Source organism: Lycium barbarum, chromosome 6 (assembly GCF_019175385.1).
Source record: "Lycium barbarum isolate Lr01 chromosome 6, ASM1917538v2, whole genome shotgun sequence".
Taxonomy (NCBI): domain Eukaryota; kingdom Viridiplantae; phylum Streptophyta; class Magnoliopsida; order Solanales; family Solanaceae; genus Lycium; species Lycium barbarum.
Genome location: NC_083342.1, coordinates 65,119,746 through 65,126,024, shown reverse-complemented (window position 1 = coordinate 65,126,024; position 6,279 = coordinate 65,119,746). Strand labels below are relative to the sequence as shown.

The 6,279-nt window shown below is 37.1% G+C and overlaps 1 long non-coding RNA gene across 1 annotated transcript; it reads right to left on the bottom strand.

Annotated features, from left to right (window-relative positions):
* Positions 1–3,685: 3,685 nt before the first annotated feature.
* On the bottom strand, positions 3,686–6,058 carry LOC132599739 (uncharacterized). Its single transcript, XR_009566980.1, has 3 exons — positions 5,730–6,058; positions 5,011–5,067; positions 3,686–4,043 (listed from the first exon to the last, which is right to left on the bottom strand). It is a non-coding gene; the product is annotated as an uncharacterized LOC132599739 (long non-coding RNA).
* Positions 6,059–6,279: the final 221 nt, after the last annotated feature.

Sequence of the window (6,279 nt, the reverse complement as noted above, 5' to 3'; positions counted from 1 at the left end):
GGCCTACACTGGCGGATCTCGAACCACTGTACCTGCGGGCATGAAGCGCAGCCCCCCCGAAGAAAGGGGGTCAGTACGAAAGATGTACTGAGTATGTAAAGCATAAAGTACAGAAATCCAAACCATAACTGAAGTGAAGGGTACAGAGAGAAAATACCGGATCAATATATCAAAACCTGTACAGAAGACATATGTACATAATGCAAACAGAAATCATGCATATGGCTCAAGAACGTGGTCACCACTCCGACGCTGGTGCCACAACACAACATAACTCCAGAAGGTTTCAAATCTCCGTACAACCCCGTACATAACACATCATCACAACATATCATAAGCCATATCACAGCATAACTCCATAAACGGAACCCGGCCCTATGGCGACGTCTCGGGAACCGTAACACAGCATACTGCCGAATATATCATAGTGCGCACGATCACAAAATCGGTCTGGGATCCGGCGAACGATATAATAGTAGTATGCACGAGCAGAGTAGTGAGGAAATCATATGCATATAAGTAAATAAATTTCGAGACTCGATAAATAAATATGTATATACCGATATCAGGAAGCTCAGAAACAGGTATCGGGTCAATCGGAATTAGGATACAAAAATTACGAGCTTTTGAAGTTCGGAACCTTCTAAAAATATTACACAAGCCATATTTAGAAATTCAAGTAACAAACATATTAGGTAGCTTTCAAATATCATTATGGATCAAACCAAATGGAGACTTTGGAACCATATATACGCACCAAAATATTTATCAAAGACTTACGTCATATCAATTTTCTTTCAAACACATTCGGAAATATACCAACTAGGACTTTCGAACATCATATATACATATCAAACCGCATGGAATACTTACAGAAATCAAAGACATCGGCCATCCTAGTGGCGCTAAGAATAGAATTTTCTTTAAAAGCATACGTATACATTATTTGTTCATTCCATAAAGGTCATGCCAAAAGAAGGGAAGGTAAGCTTTACATACCTCACGCCGTTCAAGAGCTCAGTCCATCCAAGAACTTCCACAATTAATATGATAAACCTATAATCGTAAGAATACGCACGTGACTTAAGAAGGCTTTCGTATATCATATATATTAATTGATGACTTAATTCTAAACGAAACGGGCAGCATCTCCTCTATATCATTAGCATCTCCCAACTTGGTATATCTGCCCAACAACAAATAAATCCCAAAAACACAACATGCATGTCCATAACAACTTCATAATACTCTATAACGAGCGACAAGTTCGAATTACAATCCATATACTCCATGGCACCTTTTCGTATGTTTTCTTCTTAACCTTAAAAATATTCTCAATATGATAAGGACATCATTTACCACCAATCTCGGTTTTATATCATATATTTACAACAAGAAAAACAGCCCACAATTCCAACTATATCAATTGACAATTCTATTCGTAAGTTCGTGTTTATTCCATCAATTCCTATATCGACACTTGTATACACTTCTTTATTTTCGTATATACATTGTATAACAACAAGCAGGATAACAATAACTACAGCACATTTCACGATATTCCAGCTCACTAAATAATTTATAATAACCACCAAACAGTCTGTATGATAACAATAACCATTTACCCGATTTCCCGCAATTAATTTCGTAGTTCCCGTCTCACAATTTAACTATGACCTGGACGAATTTAAATATATCTTGTAGAGGAGAATTCTTACCTTATATTCCAAGAAATAATCTGCTTCCACCTTACTTCAGTACGAAGAAAACCCAGATTCAACAACACCACAAAATGGAATAACGAGATCAAAGCAGTGAGTGAAACTCGAATATTTCCCTTGAGGAAAATAATTTTACGTCATGTTGCTGCCTCTTGATAACAATTCTTGTGATGAAACTGACTGTTCAATATATATAAAGCCGTGTGAATGTATTTTTGGGAGCTGCTAGTCGAATTGTCATTTTTCCTTCATCACAAAGGACAAGGGGTTTATTTGTATTCAGCAGCCCAAAGAATAATGAAGGGTGAAAGGTTATTTTATGAATATAGTACCATATATAGCTGCTACTAGTAGTATCATATCTACGGCCTACTTAATGGATAAATTTCCATTTAAGAAAGGACCAAAAACGTGGCAAGGAATACATTTACACGCATGCAGCAATTTTCCCTTAGTCACCATAGTATGTATGCCAAAATGGGCCACGTGGAAGTGTTGGATTAACACTTTGTCCACCCCTAATTAATATCTTCACTATGCTCCATATTTATCCCAATACACACGTAATTAATTTCTTGATCTCAATCTATTAAAATAGTACTTATATACTGTCCATACTCTCATTTTCCACATATAAAATATTATTCCCAATCACCGTCGTCACACTTGTTAAGGCCTAAATTATTTTGGGACCTCAAACTTTTATACCCCGATATCTTTATTTGCATACTTAAATGAGACCAAAATTCCATATAGTTCGCTATAACCTGTTCCATTTCTAAACTTTGACAAAACCTATTTTCTCCGATTCGTTTAACCTCCATGACACTTACCTATCACTTGTTAAACATAGCATAAATACTTATAACGTCAAAAGTAATATTGTCCTCGAATTTATGTCGATTAACTTACGACAAATACAATGTACAAAAGTACGAGATATAACATTATTCCCCCCTTTGGAACATTCGTCCTCGAATGTTAAATTGGCCCTGCACTCCCAGTACTTCCTTAAAAGTTCTTTTATTGAATTATGCCCTTTCTAAATCATCTTTTATTATCACAAGCCCTTCCAAATTGTCTTAACATTTCCTTTTTACCATATTGACCTTGACCTCATAATTACTATTACCATCAATTCAACAATTGACTTATTTCTCGAAGTCAGACTTGCAACTTGGTCAAATCCTATCATTACTGTTGACATAACCTTTCAAGACATATTACGAACTTATATCTCATTCCCTTTTTATTTCTAGAAAAATTTTAGCAGAGTTTCCTCTATATTTCTTACTACCTCAAAACCTGCACGCAGGAAATACCAACAATGCCTCACAGGGCCAACATATATATATATTCATATCATATCATATCACAGCCACACAGGGCTCCCAATATCAACGACGGTATGAAAATGATGGACTTACCTCGTATGTCCAACTCGAACTGCACCTGTCACACTTTCCTGTCTACTTTTCCTTTAAATTTTCAACTTTACATTTCAATCATACTTCAATACCGTACCCATCATATACCTTTACCTTTGCTTACCTGCGTGCTTTGTAACTTCCAATACCGTCAGTCACTTCCTTCTGTCGATGTCGTCCTTCTGCTGAAATCAAAGGTTAGTATAATGAATTTCATTTCCTATGACTCAGCTCTATCACACGATCTTAGATATGAAAGAAAGGTAACATCCTAAATATCCTGTAGCTTCCTGTTTATAGATGTGGTGCACAACACACCGATAAACAAGAATCTACTAGACACGGTCTGTAGACACTCCGAGGACGAACTGCTCTGATACCACTTTTGTCAAGACCCAGCCCCGTGGGCCGCGACTGGTGCCCTATTTGGACACCCAATCCATTCGCTTACCAAATCGACATATCAAAGACTTCTTCAAACTTATCATTCGTCTTTTTAAACATATACTGAAAACAAATATCATCTTAAGAGGTCGCCCGTACAGAAACATCATATCAAATCCGGAAGGTTGGCGGAATACACATCGCCCAGATATACAAACATATATAAACATATGGGCCGTTTTGGCCATAATATCAAACGGGACCGCTTAAGGCACAAATCACAAACATAATAGAACAAACACGACCCATGACCCACATATACGTCTACAGACCTCTAAACAGACCAACCGAATCATATGACGGGACAGGGCCCGCCGTATCCCAAATAGTCAGATATACAAAGCATATATGTCACAAAAGATGTGTACCAACATATGGGCTCCGGATCAAAAGGAGCACTCTATAATAGCAGAATGTGTGGCCTACACTGGCGGATCTCGAACCACTGTACCTGCGGGCATGAAACGCAGCCCCCCCGAAGAAAGGGGGTCAGTACGAAAGATGTACTGAGTTTGTAAAGCATAAAGTACAGAAATCCAAACCATAACTGAAGTGAAGGGTACAGAGAGAAAATACCGGATCAATATATCAAAACCTGTACTGAAGACATATGTACATAATGCAAACAGAAATCATGCATAAGGCTCAAGAACGTGGTCACCACTCCGACGCTGGTGCCACAACACAGCATAACTCCAGAAGGTTTCAAATCTCCGTACAACCCCCTACATAACACATCATCACAACATATCATAAGCCATATCACAGCATAACTCCATAAACGGAACCCGGCCCTATGGCGAGGTCTCGGGAACCGTAACACAACATACTGCCGAATATATCATAGTGCGCACGATCACAAAACCGGCCCGAGATCCGGCGAACGATATAATAGTAGTATGCACGAGCGGAGTAGTGAGGAAATCATATGCATATAAGTAAATAAATTTCGAGACTCGATAAATAAATATGTATATACCGATATCAGGAAGCTCAGAAACATGTATCGGGTCAATCGGAATTAGGATACAAAAATTACGAGCTTTGGAAGTTCGGAACCTTCTAAAAATATTCCACAAGCCATATTTAGAAATTCAAGTAACAAACAAATTAGGTAGCTTTCAAATATCATTATGGATCAAACCAAATGGAGACTTTGGAACCATATATACGTACCAAAATATTTATCAAAGACTTACGTCATATCAATTTTCTTTCAAACACATTCGGAAATATACCAACGAGGACTTTCGAACATCATATATACATATCAAACCGCATGGAATACTTACGGAAATCAAAGACATCGGCCATCCTAGTGGCGCTAAGAATAGAATTTTCTTTAGAAGCATACGTATACATTATTTGTTCATTCCATAAAGGTCATGCCAAAAGAAGGGAAGGTAAGCTTTACATACCTCACGTCGTTCAAGAGCTCAGTCCATCCAAGAACTTCCACAATTAATATGATAAACCTATAATCGTAAGAATACGCACGTGACTTAAGAAGGCTTTCGTATATCATATATATTAATTGATGACTTAATTCTAAACGAAACGGGCAGCATCTCCTCTATATCATTAGCATCTCCCAACTTGGTATATCTGCCCAACAACAAATAAATCCCAAAAACACAACATGCATGTCCATAACAACTTCATAATACTCTATAACGAGCGACAAGTTCGAATTACAATCCATATACTCCATGGCACCTTTTCGTATGTTTTCTTCTTAACCTTAAAAATATTCTCAATATGATAAGGACATCATTTACCACCAATCTCGGTTTTATATCATATATTTACAACAAGAAAAACAGCCCACAATTCCAACTATATCAATTGACAATTCTATTCGTAAGTTCGTGTTTATTCCATCAATTCCTATATCGACACTTGTATACACTTCTTTATTTTCGTATATACATTGTATAACAACAAGCAGGATAACAATAACTACAGCACATTTCACGATATTCCAGCTCACTAAATAATTTATAATAACCACCAAACAGTCTGTATGATAACAATAACCATTTACCCGATTTCCCGCAATTAATTTCGTAGTTCCCGTCTCACAATTTAACTATGACCTGGACGAATTTAAATATATCTTGTAGAGGAGAATTCTTACCTTATATTCCAAGAAATAATCTGCTTCCACCTTACTTCAGTACGAAGAAAACCCAGATTCAACAACACCACAAAATGGAATAACGAGATCAAAGCAGTGAGTGAAACTCGAATATTTCCCTTGAGGAAAATAATTTTACGTCATGTTGCTGCCTCTTGATAACAATTCTTGTGATGAAACTGACTGTTCAATATATATAAAGCCGTGTGAATGTATTTTTGGGAGCTGCTAGTCGAATTGTCATTTTTCCTTCATCACAAAGGACAAGGGGTTTATGTGTATTCAGCAGCCCAAAGAATAATGAAGGGTGAAAGGTTATTTTATGAATATAGTACCATATATAGCTGCTACTAGTAGTATCATATCTACGGCCTACTTAATGGATAAATTTCCATTTAAGAAAGGACCAAAAACGTGGCAAGGAATACATTTACACGCATGCAGCAATTTTCCCTTAGTCACCATAGTATGTATGCCAAAATGGGCCACGTGGAAGTGTTGGATTAACACTTTGTCCACCCCTAATTAATATCTTCACTATGCTCCATAT